Below are 18720 nucleotides of genomic sequence, written 5' to 3'. Positions count from 1 at the left end.
TTATTTAAACAAACCTGTGTCAGATTCTGCAGGAATATAATAAGTAATTCAAATATACAACCAGCTCTCTGACCGTAAGGAAGGTTCAAAAGAGATCAACAGGATCAAGAATGGCTTTATAGTAGGCAAAAAACACAGATGAATTGCAAATGGAGTTTGACTTTCTTCTATTTGTCAGATATGGCTGACTGCTTCAGATGTCCAGAAGATCAATATGCAAACAAGAAGAAAAATGGATGCATCCCTAAAACTATCAACTTTCTTTCTTATGAAGAACCTTTAGGGATCAGCTTGGCCTCACTTGCTCTTTCTTTTTCCCTGATCACAACATTGGTGCTTGCAACGTTTTTTCAGCACAAAGACACTCCCATTGTCAAAGCCAACAACAGGGATCTCACCTACGCTCTCCTCATCACCCTCATATTTTGCTTCCTTTCATCTCTTCTATTCATTGGACACCCTGGCAAAATGACCTGCCTTCTTCGCCAAACAAGTTTTGGCATCATCTTCTCTGTGGCAGTTTCCTGTGTGTTGGCCAAAACCATCACCGTAGTTGCAGCTTTCATGGCCACCAAGCCTGGGTCCAGTATGAGGAAGTGGATGGGGAAAAAACTGTCCAACTCCGTTGTCCTTTCCTGCTCCCTCGTTCAAGCAATTATTTGTACTGGATGGTTGATGACCTCTCCACCATTCCCTGCTCTTGACATGCACTCGGTCATGGAAGAAACCATTGTGCAATGTATTGAAGGATCAGTGACCATGTTTTACTGTGTCTTGGGCTACATGGGCCTCCTGGCCATTGCCAGCTTCATTGTGGCATTTGCAGCTCGCAAATTGCCAGACAGTTTTAATGAAGCCAAGTTCATTACCTTCAGCATATTGCTGTTTTGCAGTGTTTGGTTGTCTTTCGTCCCAACTTACCTAAGCACTAAAGGAAAATCCATGGTGGTGGTGGAGATCTTCTCTATCTTGTCCTCCAGTGCTGGGTTGTTGGTCTGCATCTTTGCCCCTAAATGCTACATCATTGTGCTGAAGCCAGAGCTGAACAACAGGGAGCAACTGATAAGGAGAAGGATGTAAATTCAACCTTCCTTCTTCTTTCTCTTCTATTGTTATACATAGGGGATTTTGGTATAAAAATGGTTACTCTGAGTTTCTCCTCCGGTGTAATACTCTTTTGCAGGACTGATTTTGAAAAGTTTAGTGTTGTGAAATTATAGCAGATTAAAATGCTCTGCCACCTTAGCTCAGGAGCGAGGAACAACTTTCCGGGCGGGGGGAAGGTGGTAGTTTCCATTAAAGTGCTAATAAAATGGATGCAGGGGGAGGGGAGCTTGGTTTTTGATAGAGAAACTGCTTCCACCTCATTGATCAAGCCTCTTTGTAGCTGTCTGTTTAAAAGACTCATTGCCTTCTGACACCCAGTGACAGACGGGTTGGTGGCCCCTTTCAAGTACCAAACATTGGCCCTCAAGGCCTGGAAAAATGATCAATCTGGCCAACTGTGGGGAAATGTTACTGACTCCTGCCTTAAGGCAAGAAACCTCTGAATAAAAATGGAATTTTGTGAGTAGCAAAGCATTAGAGAAATACATTGGAAAGTTTGGAATGAATGGTGGCTTTGATAACTTTGAATTACTTCCTTTTCTCTTATTAATATGCATTTCTTACATGGGACTGATTTACCTTATATTACTCTGTTCTTTAATTCCAAATTATATTTCCTTAAGTAAATAAACATGTTAGCTAAAATTAAAGTTCTGAGAATCTTCCTTGAACCTCAAATAACATGCTGACAAATATGGAAAAGAACAGAACAAATCAACTGTTTGGATTGGCCCACAAAAAGAAAAGGTGCTGCCACATTTATGTATGTGTTTTTAAACTCTTTAAGCATGCATAACAGACATTGAAGGGCACTGGAAGAAGCTTAAGTTCTTTACATGGAAGTTATTGGACTGGCAGGTGTGAGTTAAAGCAATCCCTAAAGTAAACTGGTCCCAATATATTGTTGTTGTTTAGTCGTTCAGTCGTGTCCGACTCTTCGTGACCCCATGGACCAGAGCACGCCAGGCACTTCTGTCTTCCACTGCCACCCGCAGTTTGGTCAGATTCGTGTTTGTAGCTTCGAGAACACTGTCTAACCATCTCGTCCTCTGTCGTCCTCTTCTCCTTGTGCCCTCCATCTTTCCCAACATCAGGGTCTTTTCCAGTGAGTCTTCTCTTCTCATGAGGTGGCCAAAGTATTGGAGCCTCAGCTTCACGATCTGTCCTTCCAGTGAGCACTCCGGGCTGATTTCCTTAAGAATGGATGCGTTTGATCTTCTTGCAGTCCATGGGACTCTCAAGAGTCTCCTCCAGCACCATAATTCAAAAGCGTCAATTCTTCGGCGATCAGCCTTCTTTATGGTCCAGCTCTCACTTCCATACATCACTACTGGGAAAACCATAGCTTTTACTATACGGACCTTTGTTGGCAAGGTGATGTCTCTACTTTTTAAAATGCTATCTAGGTTTGCCATTGCTTTCCTCCCAAGAAGCAGGCGTCTCTTAATTTCGTGGCTGCTGTCACCATCTGCAGTGATCATGGAGCCCAAGAAAGTAAAATCTCTCACTGCCTCCATTTCCTCCCCTTCTATTTGCCAGGAGGTGATGGGACCAGTGGCCATGATCTTCGTTTTTTTGATGTTGAGCTTCAGACCATATTTTGTGCTCTCCTCTTTCACCCTCAATAAAAGGTTTTTTAATTCCTCCTCACTTTCTGCCATCAAGGTTGTGTCATCTGCATATCTGAGGTTGTTGATATTTCTTCCAGCAATCTTAATTCCGGCTAGGGATTCATCCAGCCCAGCCTTTCGCATGATGAATTCTGCATATAAGTTAAATAAGCAGGGAGACAAAATACAGCCTTGTCGTACTCCTTTCCCAATTTTGAACCAATCAGTTGTTCCATATCCAGTTCTGACTGTAGCTTCTTGTCCCACATAGAGATTTCTCAGGAGGCAGATGAGGTGATCAGGCACTCCCATTTCTTTAAGAACTTGCCATAGTTTGCTGTGATCGACACAGTCAAAGGCTTTTGCATAGTCAATGAAGCAGAAGTAGATGTCTTTCTGGAACTCTCTAGCTTTCTCCATAATCCAGTGCATGTTTGCAATTTGGTCTCTGGTTCCCCTGCCTCTTCTAAATCCAGCTTGCACTTCTGGGAGTTCTCGGTCCACATACTGCTTGAGCCTTCCTTGAAGAATTTTAAGCATAACCTTCCTGGCGTGTGAAATGAGTGCAATTGTGCGGTAGTTGGAGCATTCTTTAGCACTGCCCTTCTTTGGGATTGGGATGTAGACTGACCTTCTCCAATCTTCTGGCCACTGCTGAGTTTTCCAAACTTGCTGGCATATTGAGTGTAGCACCTTAACAGCATCATCTTTTAAAATTTTAAATAGTTCAGCTGGAATACCATCACTTCCACTGGCCTTGTTATTTGCAATGCTTTCTAAGGCCCATTTGACTTCACTCTCCAGGATGTCTGGCTCAAGGTCAGCAACCACACTACCTGGGGTGTACGAGAAATCCATATCTTTCTGGTATAGTTCCTCTGTGTATTCTTGCCACCTCTTCTTGATGTCTTCTGCTTCTGTTAGGTCCTTACCACTTTTGTCCTTTATTATGGTAATCTTTGAACGAAATGTTCCTTTCATATCTCCAATTTTCTTGAACAGATCTCTGGTTCTTCCCATTCTGTTGTTTTCCTCTATTTCTTTGCATTGCTCATTTAAGAAGGCCTTCTTGTCTCTCCTTGCTATTTTTTGGAATTCTGCATTCAATTTCCTGTATCTTTCTCTATCTCCCTCGCATTTTGCTTGCCTTCTCTCCTCCGCTATTTGTAAGGCCTCATTGGATAGCCACTTTGCTTTCTTGCATTTCCTTTTCATTGGGATGGTTTTCGTTGCTGCCTCCTGTATAATGTTTCGAGCCTCCATCCATAGTTCTTCAGGCACTCTGTCCAGCAAATCTAAATCCTTAAACCTGTTCCTCACTTCCACTGTGTATTCATAAGGGATTTGGTTTAGATTGTATCTTACCGGCCCAGTGGTTTTTCCTACTTTCTTCAGTTTAAGCTTGAATTTTGCTATAAGAAGCTGATGATCTGAGCCACAGTCAGCTCCAGGTCTTGTTTTTGCTGACTGTATAGAGCTTCTCCATCTTTGGCTGCAGAGAATATAATCAATCTGATTTCGATGCTGCCCATCTGGTGATGTCCATGTGTAGAGTCGTCTCTTGTGTTGTTGGAAAAGAGTGTTTGTGATGACCAGCTTGTTCTCTTGACAGAACTCTATTAGCCTTTGCCCTGCTTCGTTTTGAATTCCAAGACCAAATTTGCCAGTTGTTCCTTTTATCTCTTGATTCCCTACTTTAGCATTCCAATCCCCTATAATAAGAAGAACATCCTTCTTTGGTGTCACTTCTATAAGGTGTTGTAAGTCTTCATAGAATTGGTCAATTTCAGTTTCTTCAGCAGCAGTAGTTGGTGCATAGACTTGGATTACTGTGATGTTAAAAGGTCTGCCTTGGATTCGTATCGAGATCATTCTATCATTTTTGAGATTGCATCCCAGTACAGCTTTCGCCACTCTTTTGTTGACTATGAGGGCCACTCCATTTCTTTTACGGGTTTCTTGCCCACAGTAGTAGATATGATAGTCATCCGAACTGAATTCGCCCATTCCCGTCCATTTTAGTTCACTGATGCCCAGGATGTCATGTTTATTCTTGCCATCTCATTTTTGACCACATCCAACTTGCCCAGGTTCATAGTTCTTACATTCCAGGTTCCTATGCAATATCTTTCTTTACAGCATTGGACTTTCCTTTCGCTTCCATGCATATCCGCAACTGAGCGTCCTTTCGGCTTTGGCCCAGCCGCTTCATCAGCTCTGGATCTACTTGTACTTGTCCTCCGCTCTTCCTCAGTAGCATGTTGGACGCCTTCCGACCTGAGGGGCTCATCTTCCAGCGTCATATCTTTTATATGCCTGTTGTCTTTGTCCATGGAGTTTTCTTGGCAGGGATACTGGAGTGGCTTGCCGGTTCCTGCTCCAGGTGGATCACGTTTGGTCCAAACTCTCCACTATGACCTGTTCATCTTGGGTGCCCTGCTCGGCATAGTTCATAGCTTCTCTGAGTTCTTCAAGCCCCTTCGCCACGGCAAGGCAGTGATCCATGAAGGGGCCCCAATATATTAATGACTTCCTATATGAATTGATAAGTGCCTGATAAATGGTTTCAATACAAAGGGAGAGAGGCGTCAGTTAAAGGGGCTCTATGCCCTCCAAATGTCTTTTCCAGGCCCTCGGAACTCATCCCAGGTTGTATTCCTCACTGGCTCTGCTTCAAATCCTGAGGTTTTGCCTGCCTGGTATATGTCCTTGAACTTTGAGAATAAGACTGCTTGGCCTGTTTGAGTAGAAAGTAGACACTATACAGTAGTTAAACTTGCATTAAGTGCTCTGTCCAGTTTCACTTCTTGTCTCACCCACCACTGGCATATGGCTTTTGGAAGGTTACTCAGATCCTGGGCCTGAAACAGGTTCCCCACTTGTCCAACATAACAGTAATCTCTGTTGGTTCACGCTAGCAAGTGAAGCTACATGTTTTAAAACTAGAGCTTAATTGTATGGAGAGATATTGATTCCCATTCCCTTGAAGGGAAATGGTACAGGGAATTGGCCTTTATCTCAAAATTTAGCACTGCTACGTACCCAATTCCATTCAGACGCCAAACCCTGATGAAGTAATTCATAACCTCTCAGGTTTAGCTTTGCTTCAGCACTCTGGATACACCAGTGATCGTCTGGTTTGGGGGTTCCTGCAGTTATAACAGACCTCCACACACATAATTTTTTACTCTTAAAAGTTAATTTATGCCACACAAAGATAACAGCAAAAGAAATGGAAACAAATGTCCAGGTAAGCCCACAAAATAGATAAGTTGTCAGCAAGCATACAAAACAGTACAGTGGTATCTCGGGTTAAGAACTTAATTCGTTCTGGAGGGCCGTTCTTAACCTGAAAATGTTCTTAACCTGAGGTACCACTTTAACTAATGGGGCCTCCTGCTGCCACCGCACCGCCACCACATGGTTTCTGTTCTCATCCTGAAGTAAAGTTCTTAACCCGAGGTACTATTTCCGGATTGGCAGAGTCTGCAACTTGAAGCATCTGTAACCTGAAGTGTCTGTAACCCGAGGTACCACTGTACGGTGATCATGAATGCCTAATGTATCCTCTATCATTAGCTCACCAAGGAAAAGTTATTCAGTCAATTTTTCTGCCTACAAGGAGCAGAATGGCAATTTTTTTTTAGAAAGAAAAATGCCACTCAGACTCCAAACTCTAGAGAAGTAATTCTGCAGTTACTCAGACCACTGCAATTATTTCACCAGGTCAAAACTCCAGAGCAGTGGAGCAGTGGAAAAATCCAGAGCAGATTTTTCCCAGAAGCAACTAGAAAACAAGAAGCAAGTCTGAAAGTGGTTATAAGATAATCTACCTATTCAATTCTTGATGCTGCATTCAAGGAATGCATATGTAACAATTTGATAATGAGCACTCACACTTTACACTGTGGGTGCACTTTACGGGATCGCGTGCAATGCTTCGGACCCAGGGGAACTCACCAGTTTGTATGGGCTGGCCTGCGTCTCAGTGTTATTCTTTGGAGGCTCATGCCCAGTCTCAGTAGTCAAGTTACACTGCTGGGAGGTGGGGCCAGTCATATAAATAGGAGGTGGAGCCAGAAGCAGCCAGGCAGTCAGCTAAGGAGCTTCATCCACCCAATCTTCCCTTTGTTTAATGTTTCTTGTTTACAGATTGACCTTTTTCTTCCTGTTTAGTGAGCGTTGCTATGACCTTTTGACTGGTTGCTATTGAAGACCCGGGAAGAAATTTTCCTGCATGGGCAGGTTTTGTACTTCCCATAGCAATTCATCTCCTTTATACCTTTCATTATCTTTAAAGGGACCCCTGACTGTTAGGTCCACTCTGGGACTTCCACTCTGGGGTTGCGGTGCTCATCTTGCTTTATTGCCCGAGGGAGCCGGCGTACAGCTTCTGGGTCATGTGGCCAGCATGACTAAGCCACTTCTGGCGAACCAGAGCAGCGCACGGAAACGCTATTTACTTTCCCGCCGGAGAGGTACCTATTTATCTACTTGCACTTTGAGGTGCTTTTGAACTGCTAGGTTGGCAGGTGCAGGGACTGAGCAACGGGAGCTCACCCCGTCACAGGGATTCGAGCCGCCGACCTTCTGATAGGCAAGTCCTAGGCTCTGTGGTTTAACTCACAGAGCCACCTGCAGCTTGATCTTATTGAGAAGTGCTGAGTCCCATTTCCTTGAAGACAACTGGAGTAGAGAAGTGGTCCTAATCTCAAAATTTAGAACTGCTACTCTATAGCCTGATGACAGTGTCTTCAGTCAAGAGTTTTCTGTTGTTCTTAGCACACCAAGGAAAAACCCTTCTGCCACTTTTTTCTTTCATCTAAGCAGCAGAATTGGGAGTAAAAAAAGTAAAAGTCTTACTCAGACTCTAAACTATGAATAAGTAATTAATATTCCTATTCTGCAATTACTCAAATCACTGCAATTTCTTCTCCAGGCCAAATCCCCAGTTGGCTTCCTGAAGGGAAGAAAAAAATCAACAAGCAAGCCTAAAAGTGTTTTAAAAATAAGCTCATATGTTATGGAGAGCTAGTGTAGGGGGAGAGACAGACAGGGCTCTATCAGTTCAATTTAGGACAATATAATTTCTGTTACTTCTCAAGGAATGTATTTGCAACCCGTTGATGAAATGTATATCATAAGCTAGACTTTCAGGATGTTGCTGCTATTGGTGTTGCTGTTTCTAATAACTCCTGTTCCTATTACCTCTAATTCTATCCGCTGTCCCAGGAATAATCCTTTTCCTGTTCCACACGAGTGGTACCAGCCAGGTGAAGTCATCATTGGTGGAGTTCTTTCTCAGAGCGTTTACAATTTCTATGAAATTTTATATAAGGAACAACCATCAAAGAATGTGTTTGATGTTTCATAGTAAGACTTTTCCATTCCCCCTCTGCATTGCCCTTTCCTTTCTTTCATGTCTTTCAGACAGGAATCCTAAAGAGGGATTCCTTTATCACTGACATTTTCAAGCTGAAATGGGAGCCATAATTTGCCTAAATACTGGAATAAAAAAAACACCTTTCTTTCTATATTTTTTTTAAACCTAGCTACTGTCAGAGTTTATTTGAATCAAATTGTGTATTTACAATTGCTTTACAGTATACTTATTGTGAGGAGTGGGGAGGAGAAGGGTGAAAATGCAAACAAATATACTACCACCTATTCATATTCAAGGTCCTTTAAAGTTTCAGTGCGCTGACTTGAATTGATTTCTTGGGTAAATTGTTACATCATGGTGAAAGTTAACCTATATGTAGGGATATGGAAATTGGTTGAATTGTGTTGAGGCTGACAGGGATTGCGACAGTTCAGGTTAGATAGCACAGGGAAACCTGAGATTGTCAAATGGGCAGTAGACCAGAGAGGCTGACATTGGGCTAGAAAACCTAAAGAAACAGGAGACTAATTTTGCCACCAACTATGTCTTCCAGTGTGAAGGTAAGTCCATTGCCATCTGACTCCCCTTTCCATCTGATGCAATGCAGAATCAATGACTGTCCTTAGCTACAGTAGCCTGCACACCTCAAACCTGTGGTTCTAATGTGCAAGCCACATTCCTACCCCAACCACAGCTGTATACTGAGAAACAAAGCTATCTGAATTCAATAGGACTTTCATGTAAGTCTGTATAACATTGCAGCTTTCAGTTAAATGAAGTTGTCGCCTACTTTTTCTTGATCAACTGTTATGGAAATGTCAAGCAATAGAAGAACGGCAGGTGTGTGAAAGTATCATGCAAAGCAGTAGTGCCCTGATCACTGGACAGTATCGATTTTATTAGCTTAGATGTGTTAATTACAAATACAATCTTTTCATTTTCGTTTGAAACAGAAGATGTCCAATATTGTAGTATGTTCATATCTGTAACTAATTTACTTTATTTGCAGTATGGTGCCAAAATTTTATCAGCACGTCCTAACATTGGCATTTGCTGTCAAAGAAGTCAATGAGAATCCCAACATCTTGCCCAATATCACACTTGGCTTTCACATCTATGATAGCTATTATGATGCAAGGATGACCTACCGCACGACTCTTGACCTCGTCTTCAAAATGAAGACATTTGTTCCCAACTACAAATGTGACACCCAGAAAACCCTCATATCCACCATTGGGGGACTTGGCCATGATACCACCTTCCATATGGCAGACACATTAGGTCTCTACAAGATTCCACAGGTAAGAGGTATGAAGGGGCCAATGAGAATCTTTTCTTTCTGCCTCTATGGGTTGCTTCCATGTTTGTTCTCCACAGAGCAAACCTATTAGAAAGTATTCTACTCAGCAGTTTTACTCAGAACAGACTCATCAAAATTATTGCCTCTATCTTAGTCATGATCCTTGATTTAAAATGTAGATCTATACAAGCCTGCATCTTTCTCCCATATTCCTTGTAGATTGCCTTTTCCTGTTTTATTTCTAGAGATGTGAGAGCGTAGAATTTGTGGAATAAAAAGCCAAATGGTACAGGATGAATGTTTTCCATATTATTTGAGATTATATTCACATTTTCTTTCAGTTTGCATATGGTTCATTTCCCCCAATGGAGAGTGATGCAAAACAGGTTCCTTCCTTTTACCGCATGGTGCCCAATGAAGCCCACCAGTATCTTGGGATTATCTGCTTGCTTAAGCATTTTGGATGGAAGTGGATCGGACTCATTGCTCTGAACGATAACAGTGGAGACCATTTCTTGCAGACCCTGGAGCCATTGCTATCTCAAAATGGAATTTGCTCAGCCTTTACACAAATGATTTCAATACAACCCCACTTTGATAATGTGGATGAAATGCATGATATAGCTTTAAATATGTATGTGAAAATAAGAGACAGTAAAGTCACTATACTTATTGTTTATGGAGAATCTCGGGCAATAATATCATTGAGACTTATTATATTTCTACGAGATCCTACAAATAAAGAAAACACATCATTTAAAAAGGTATGGATCTTTACAGCACAGACTGATTTCATATCTATGGGTTTTCTTAAGGTTTGGAATGTTCTGCTCTTCCAGGGTTCCCTTTCCTTCACAATTCATTCCCAAAAACTTCCAGCATTCAAGGAATTTCTTCTCAACATAAAGCCTTCCCAGAGCCAGGCAGATGGTTTCATCAAAGTCTTCTGGGAGCAAGCATTTGACTGTATTCTTCCCAATTTCGATGTGCCATTGGAAGACAGTGGTATGTGTACTGGGGAGGAGAGGTTGCAGAGTCTTCCAAGGTCTCTGTTTGAAATGGGCATGACTGGTCACAGCTACAGCATCTACAATGGTGTCTATGCTGTGGCTCATGCCTTGCAGAACATTCACTCACGTAGATCCAAGCAGAGAGGAATGGGGAAAAGTGAAAGATTAAAACTTCAGGATCTGGAGCCTTGGAAGGTAATGTTCTGAGAATGAAGAGAATTTTTTTTTTTACCATTATTTGCATCACCAGAGTCATGTAACAGAAGGCTTTATCTACCACCGGAACTTAAGACATTTCTGCTTGGTTATCCAATAAAACTATTCTTATTTAGAAGTCATCTGAAGGCAGCTGTGTATCGCGAAGTTTTTAATGTTTGACTACATTTTTATAAGTGTTGGAAGACTCCCAGGGTGGATGGAGCAACCCTGCCGGATGGCTGTGGTATAAATAATATATGATGATTATGATTGAAATGCTTCCAATGCATAAAGAAAAAGGGCTTCCAATGCATAATAAAGTCTCCATCTGTTGTGTCAAAATCGCTGATATTTTGCACATGTTCTTTGTTAACTGAAGCTATGTTATTATACCTAAATAAGATTCATGAAGAAATGTTTCTGTAAACCATGGCACTTTATTCAAAATCTCATTTATGCTATTTCCCATTCAACTCCATTTTCTCTTTCTATTAGCTGCACCCTGTTCTTCAGGACATTTCATTTAACAACTCAGCTGGAGAAACCGTGTCCTTTACTGATCAAAGAGAAGTGGGAGGGGGATTTGACATCATGAACATAGTCACATTTCCAAACAGGTCCTTCCTTCGATTGAAGATTGGATGGGTTGATTCTGATGGAGCTGATGGAAAAGAATTCATCATTAATGAGGACATGATTTTATGGCACAATGACTTTAACCAGGTCTGGAATCTAGGCAGGGGTGCCAACTTGAATAAAATACTGGGGCGGGTAACCCCCACCCTGCATAATCGATTGCAAGACGTGGCTCATGAACACCTTTTGAATAGCAGTGCCCATCACCTCTGGGAGAGGACAGGCCCCTCGATTATTTTATTGAGGGTGTATGTGAAGGGAACTTGGCCCCTAGAAATTGGCATGTATTACTCTAGGGTTTACTTGTGGGCCCCACATTCTGGGATTTATGAGCACACTGATATATTCCTCCACTAAATTCTTGTTTAAAAGACTTGTACAATGGCCCCTTAAGCCTGTGGAGCAGAGTATGGATCACTTTTCAGGTTAACTTGTTTCATTCACTTTGATTTTGGGGCCTTAAAGGCAGAATTAATAATAATAATAATAATAAAGTCTTACTAAATACTGATATGGTTAGGAGAGTGACATAAGTTTTGAATATCTGTCACATATGGTCTTTCCACTATAAGTTTCTGATTTCTGAAATGGCCCTAGTTTTATCTGTATCTTGTATTTTCCTCTTTCCTTCCAATTTCTTAATAGAAAGGGGCTGATGGTTGGACTATATATATGAAGAAGCAGTCCTGTGCCAATGTTTATGGGATGAGAGATCACCTTTCTTATTTGAACTTTAGAAGCTGAAATTTTCCTTCAAAGATTTCTCCCTTCTGAAATGATTTCCTGTTTATTGATAGGGGATGCCAATTTCTGTGTGCAATGACTACTGTCATGCGGGCTATCAGAAGAAAAGGAAGGAAGGGCAGAAATTTTGCTGCTATGATTGTACTCCATGCCCAGAAGGGAAGATTTCAAACCAGAATGGTATGTGACAGTTTTCATTGTACAAGATTAGCAAATCTCTGTGGAAAAAAGTTAAATTATTATTATTATTTGTTTCATTTCTACACAGCTTTATATTTTTAAGAAAAATCTCAAAGTGGTTTACAGCATATTTAATAAAGCAGTCCAGAATCAAACATTTCCAAAGAAAGTCCAATACAAAGTATATAGTCAAAACAGCATAATTAACAGAAAATTAAAATATTATCTTAAATATTTCAAAATAGAACATTACAAAAGAGGTCAACTATAGATTACATATTTAATTACATACATACACACAGTGGTACCTCGGGTTAAGTGCTTAATTCATTCCGGAGGTCCATACTTAACCTGAAACTGTTCTTAACCTGAAGAACCACTTTAGCTAATGGGGCCTCCTGCTGCTGCCGCGCTGCCGGAGCACAGTTTCTGTTCTCATCCTGAAGCAAAGTTCTTAACCTGAAGCTCTATTTCTGGGTTAGCGGAGTCTGTAACCTGAAGCATATGTAACCCGAGGTACCACTGTACATACATACTGTATATACATACATACTATGCTGTGCACCACACTATCCGGCTTGGAGTGGTGTGAATAATTTATTGCTACTTTCCACTAACATCTCATCAAAGCCTACAAAAACCAAAGAGCCTGGTGAAATCCCATGCAGGTGGATCTAAAATTAAGATTTCATTGTACACATAATTTAAGTGAAGCTGTCAAGTCAAGTAGTAAAATGGTACAAAAGTTGCAGATTTGCAAATGATGTGTGTAGTCAGAATGAAACATGCAAGACATCATCATGGGTGAAATTAGGTCAGAACCTTATCCATTATGCTTCAGGGAAGAGGAAATATCATGGCACTAATTACAACCAGCATTTGCTGTTTGAATGGCATTCCACTTGATGGTGGAATGGCATTCCACTTGATGATGTACTCAACATCCTTCAGAGCTGAACAAGGTTGGAGCTTTGTATTTGGCAAGACAAGCATCCAGGTTCCAAGTAGGGAACTTCATATGTATGTGGGTGGAAATAGGCAACACTGGGCCAAATTGGACCTAGTGGCATGCCTTTCTCTTATCACTCTTTAGGCCCTTTACAGTCTGCCTTATTGGTGTGAGTTTCTGCCCATCATTTTGACAAAGGCTTTAGAATGCCTAGCAATGGCTACTGGCATTTACTGAAGGAAAGGCAAAAACATCCTAACCTGGAGACAATAAAATATGGGAGCAAAATTCATCCCCCCCCCCCAGTTAACTGTCCACCCAAAAAAACCAAGGTTCCACTAACTCTGCCATCTTGGTGCCATTGGTCAAAGACCCCCACCCTGCTGGGTTCACAGCATGGCTACTTAAAATGATTTAAACAAACCTATGTCATATTCTGGGGAGGCGGGTGGCGCTGTGGGTTAAAGCCTCAGTGCCTAGGGCTTGCCAATCGAAAGGTCGGCAGTTCGAATCCCCACGGCGGGGTGCGCTCCTGCTGTTCGGTCCCAGCGCCTGCCAACCTAGCAGTTCGAAAGCACCCCTGGGTGCAAGTAGATATATAGGGACCGCTTACTAGCGGGAAGGTAAACGGCGTTTCCGTGTGCGGCTCTGGCTCACCAGAGCAGCGATGTCACGCTGCCCACATGACCCGGAAGTGTCTTCGGACAGCGCTGGCCCCCGGCCTCTTGAGTGAGATGGGCGCACAACCCTAGAGTCTGTCAAGACTGGCCCGTACGGGCAGGGGTACCTTTACCTTTACCTTTATGTCATATTCTGCAGGAAAGCAATGAGTAATTCAAATATACAACCAGCTATCTGCCGTAAGGAAGGTTCAAAAGAGATCAGCAGGATCAATAATGGCTTCGTAGTAGGCAAAAAACACAGATGAATTGCAAATGGAGTTTAACTTTCTTCTATTTGTCAGATATGGCTGACTGCTTCAGATGCCCTGAAGATCAGTATGCAAACAAGAAGAAAAATGGATGCATCCCTAAAACTATCAACTTTCTTTCTTATGAAGAACCTTTAGGGATCAGCTTGGCCTCACTTGCTCTTTCTTTTTCCCTGATCACAACATTGGTGCTTGCAACGTTTATTCAGCACAAAGACACTCCCATTGTCAAAGCCAACAACAGGGGTCTCACCTACAGTCTCCTCATCACCCTCATATTTTGCTTCCTTTCATCTCTTCTATTCATTGGACACCCTGGCAAAATGACCTGCCTTCTTCGCCAAACAAGTTTTGGCATCATCTTCTCTGTGGCAGTTTCCTGTGTGTTGGCCAAAACCATCACCGTAGTTGCAGCTTTCATGGCCACCAAGCCTGGGTCCAGTATGAGGAAGTGGATGGGGAAAAGACTGACCAGTTCTGTTATCCTTTCCTGCTCCCTCGTTCAAGTGATTATTTGTACTGGATGGTTGATGACCTCTCCACCATTCCCTGCTCTTGACATGCACTCGGTCATGGAAGAAACCATTGTGCAATGTATTGAAGGCTCAGTGACCATGTTTTACTGTGTCTTGGGCTACATGGGCCTCCTGGCTATTGCCAGCTTTATTGTGGCATTTGCAGCTCACAAATTGCCAGACAGTTTTAATGAAGCCAGGTTCATTACCTTCAGCATGTTGCTGTTCTGCAGTGTTTGGTTGTCTTTTGTCCCAACCTACCTGAGCAACAAAGGAAAATCCATGGTGGTGGTGGAGATCTTCTCTATCTTGTCCTCCAGTGCTGGGTTGTTGGTCTGCATCTTTGCCCCTAAATGCTACATCATTATTCTGAAGCCAGAGCTGAACAACAGGGAGCAACTGATAAGGAGAAGGATGTAAATTCAACCTTCCTTCTTATTTCTCTTCTATTGTTATACAGAAGGGATTTTAGTATTAAAGTGGTTGCTTTGAGTACCTCCTCCGGTGTGATACTCTTTGGTGGGATCAATTTTGGAAAGTTTAGTGTTGTGAAATTATAGCAGATTAAAATGCTCTGTCACCTTAGCTCAGGAGCGAGGAACAACTTTCCGGGCGGGGGGAGGGTGGTAGTTTCCATTAAAGTGCTAATAAAATGGATGCAGGGGGAGGGGAGCTTGGTTTTTGATAGAGAAACTGCTTCCACCTCATTGATCAAGCCTCTTTGTAGCTGTCTGTTTAAAAGACTCATTGCCTTCTGACACCCAGTGACAGATGGGTTGGTGGCCCCTTTCAAGTACCAAACTTTGGCCCTCAAGGCCTGGGAAAATGATCAGTCTGGCCAACTGTGGGGAAATGTTACTGACTCCTGCCTTAAAGCAAGAAACTTATGAATAAAAATGGAGTTTTGTGGGTAGGGAAGCAATAGAGAAATGCATTAGAAAGTGTGGAATGAATGGTGGCTTTGATAACTTTGAATTACTTCCTATTCTCTTATATGGGACTGATCTACCTTATATTACTCTGTTCTTTAATTCCAAATTATATTTCCTTAAATAAAGAAACATGTTAACTAAAATTAAAGTTCTGAGAGTCTTCCTTGAATCCCAAATACCTTGCTGAATAATGTGGAACAGAACAGAACAAATCAACTGTTTGGATGGGGCCACAAAAAGAAAAAAAGTTTTCAGCAGGCATCTAAAAGAGTTAAAGTATTGTGAACGCCTAAAGTTAATAGTAATAATAATAATAATAATAATAATAATAATAATAATAATAATAATAACAACAATAATAATAATAATAATTTATTATTTGTACCCCGCCCATCTGGCTGGGTTTCCCCAGCCACTCTGGGCGGCTTCCAACAAAGATGAAAAATACACTAAAATGTCACATATTAAAAATTTCAGATGTCTTCTGAATTTCAGGTAGTTGTTTATTGCTTTGACATCTGATGGGAGGGCATTCCACAGGGCAGGCGCCACTACCAAGAAGGCCCTCTGCCTGGTTCCCTGTAACTTGGCCTCTCGCAGTGAGGGAACCGCCAGAAGGCCCTCGGAGCTGGACCTCAGTGTCTGGGCAGAATGATGGAGGTGGAGACGCTCCTTCAGATATACTGGACCGAGGCTGTTTAGGGCTTTAAAGGTCAGCACCAACACTTTGAATTGTGCTCGGAAACGTACTGGGAGCCAATGTAGGTCTTTCAAGACCGGTGTTATATGGTCTCGGCGGCCGCTCCCAGTCACCAGTCTAGCTGCCGCATTCTGGATTAGTTGTAGTTTCCGGGTCACCTTCAAAGGTAGCCCCACGTAGAGCGCATTGCAGTAGTCCAAGCGGGAGATAACCAGAGCATGCACCACTCTGGCAAGACAGTCTGCAGGCAGATAGGGTCTCAGCCTACGTACCAGATGGAGCTGGTGAACAGCTGCCCCGGATACAGATTTGACCTGTGCCTCTATGGACAGCTGTGAGTCCAAAATGACTCCCAGGCTGCGCACCTGGTCCTTCAGGGGCACAGTTACCCCATTCAGGACCAGGGAATCCTCCACACCTGCCCGCCTCCTGTCCCCCCAAAACAGTACTTCTGTCTTGTCAGGATTCAACCTCAATCTGTTAGCCGCCATCCATCCTCCAACCGCCTCCAGACACTCACACAGGACCTTCACCGCCTTCACTGGTTCTTATTTAAAAAAGAGGTAGAACTGGGTATCATCCGCATACTGATGAACACCCAGCCCAAACCTCCTGATGATCTCGCCCAGTGGCTGCATGTAAATGTTGAAAAGCATGGGGCAGAGGACAGAACCCTGAGGCACCCCACAAGTGAGAGTTCCAAAGGTGCTGCCACATTTATTTATGTATTTTTTAAACTCTTTAAACATGCATAACAGACACTGCAGGGCACTGGAAGAAGCTTAAGTTCTTTACATGGAAGTTATTGGACCGGCACGTGTGAGTTAAAGCAATCCCTAAAGTAAACCAGTCCCAATATATTAAGGACTTCTTATATGAATGTGTTAGTAGGTGCCTGATAAATGGTTTCAATACAATGGGAGAGAGGGAACGCCAGTCAAAGGGGCTCTATGCCCTCCGAATGTCTCTTCCAGGCCCTCAGAGGGCTTCCCATCGTGTATTCCTCACTGGCTCTGCTTTATATCCTGAGGTTTTGCCTGGCTGGAATATGTCCTTGAACTTTGATAATAATACTGCTTGGCCTGAATTAAAAAAAATATTGTGCCAGGTCACAAGAAATGATTTAAATAATTGACAATAAATCATGTTTATCCACACCTGAGAGACTCAGTTTCGGTCACCTCCTGAGTCATCTTCTAGTAAGCTTGTAGCCAGGAAAAACGGCTTTTCTTCTTTATTAAAAATAAAATAAAAATGCTTCCTGTTTTCTAAAAGAGTACAGAAACAAACTTTTTATTTATGGTTTTCTTTGCACAAACTGTATTTGCAATTCCTCTGCATTAGAGAAATTGGGGAGGACAAAAGTGGAAATGAAGATGAATTTTTTTTTTTATCTAGGTAACATGGTGGATACTACCAACGCTGTGCCAAACCTTACCCTCCAATTTTTCCAAGCTTCCTTCTCCTGTGATTCAGTATTATATCTTACTACCTCATTTTCATGCTGCTTTGATGTTTCACTGGGGGTGGTAGAGAGTTGAATTTAGCTCTGGGTTGTGAGATTGCTGACATTGGAAAGAGTGTTTTTCTTTTATCAAATATTTCTTCTGTGCCTCCTGATCACAATTTGATGCACCTCCCTGGACTTTAATGTAAGTTCAGGAAGTCTGTGACGCTGGCTCCTCATCAACTTGGATCAGTACACTTGCTAATTTTGTTTTTCAAGGAAGTTCATACTTTTACTTAAACAGATAAGCACATTTATACAGTGGTACCTTGGTTTAAGTACTTAATTCGATCTGGAGGTCTGTTCTTAACCTGAAGCACCACTTTAGCTAAGAGGGCCTCCCGCTGCCGCTGTGCCGCAGCTGTGTGATTTCAGTGCTCATCCTGAAGCACAGATCTTAACCCAAGGTACTATTTCTGGGTTGGCGGAGTCTGTAACCTGAAGCATATGTAACCTGAAGCATATGTAACCAGAGGTACCACTGTATATAAAAAAGAACATATGCCAGTAGTAGAGTTTGCAGCTTCCACTGATTTGCACACCTATAGAAATGTTAGTGGGGAATGTCATGACTCTTCAGGGAACTGGAACATCTGGAAAGGCTGAACATTGCAGATACATTTCCAGATTCACCCTCCACCCTCTATTCTCCATGTAATGGGGGATGGCAAAGAAGTGGACAGCTCAGCTCAAAGAGTAATTCACATAATGCTATACGTCTTGGGACATTTCCATTCTACCTTTAGTTACAGACGTGAGATTGTTATATGTCACATGTCTGTTTACATTCCAGCACTGTTTGCTGGCATAAGTGGAACTTCCGCTATGTTGTATTGCTTTTGCTTTTCTCTCTCTCTTGGAAGAGACGGCAAAGAGAGGTGACATGTTTCTTTGTCCTGATTTATGTTAAATAAATCCGTAGTTTATAGTATGTCTCCACAAGCCTCAAGCCTCTTTCATTGCACAGTTTGCTTTGCTAAATAAACTGTGCCCATCTCAGCAGACTTGGGTCACTGAT

This window comes from Podarcis tiliguerta (genome assembly GCF_965153285.1).
Source record: "Podarcis tiliguerta genome assembly, chromosome: 13".
NCBI lineage: Eukaryota > Metazoa > Chordata > Lepidosauria > Squamata > Lacertidae > Podarcis > Podarcis tiliguerta.
This window is presented reverse-complemented; position numbering follows the sequence as displayed.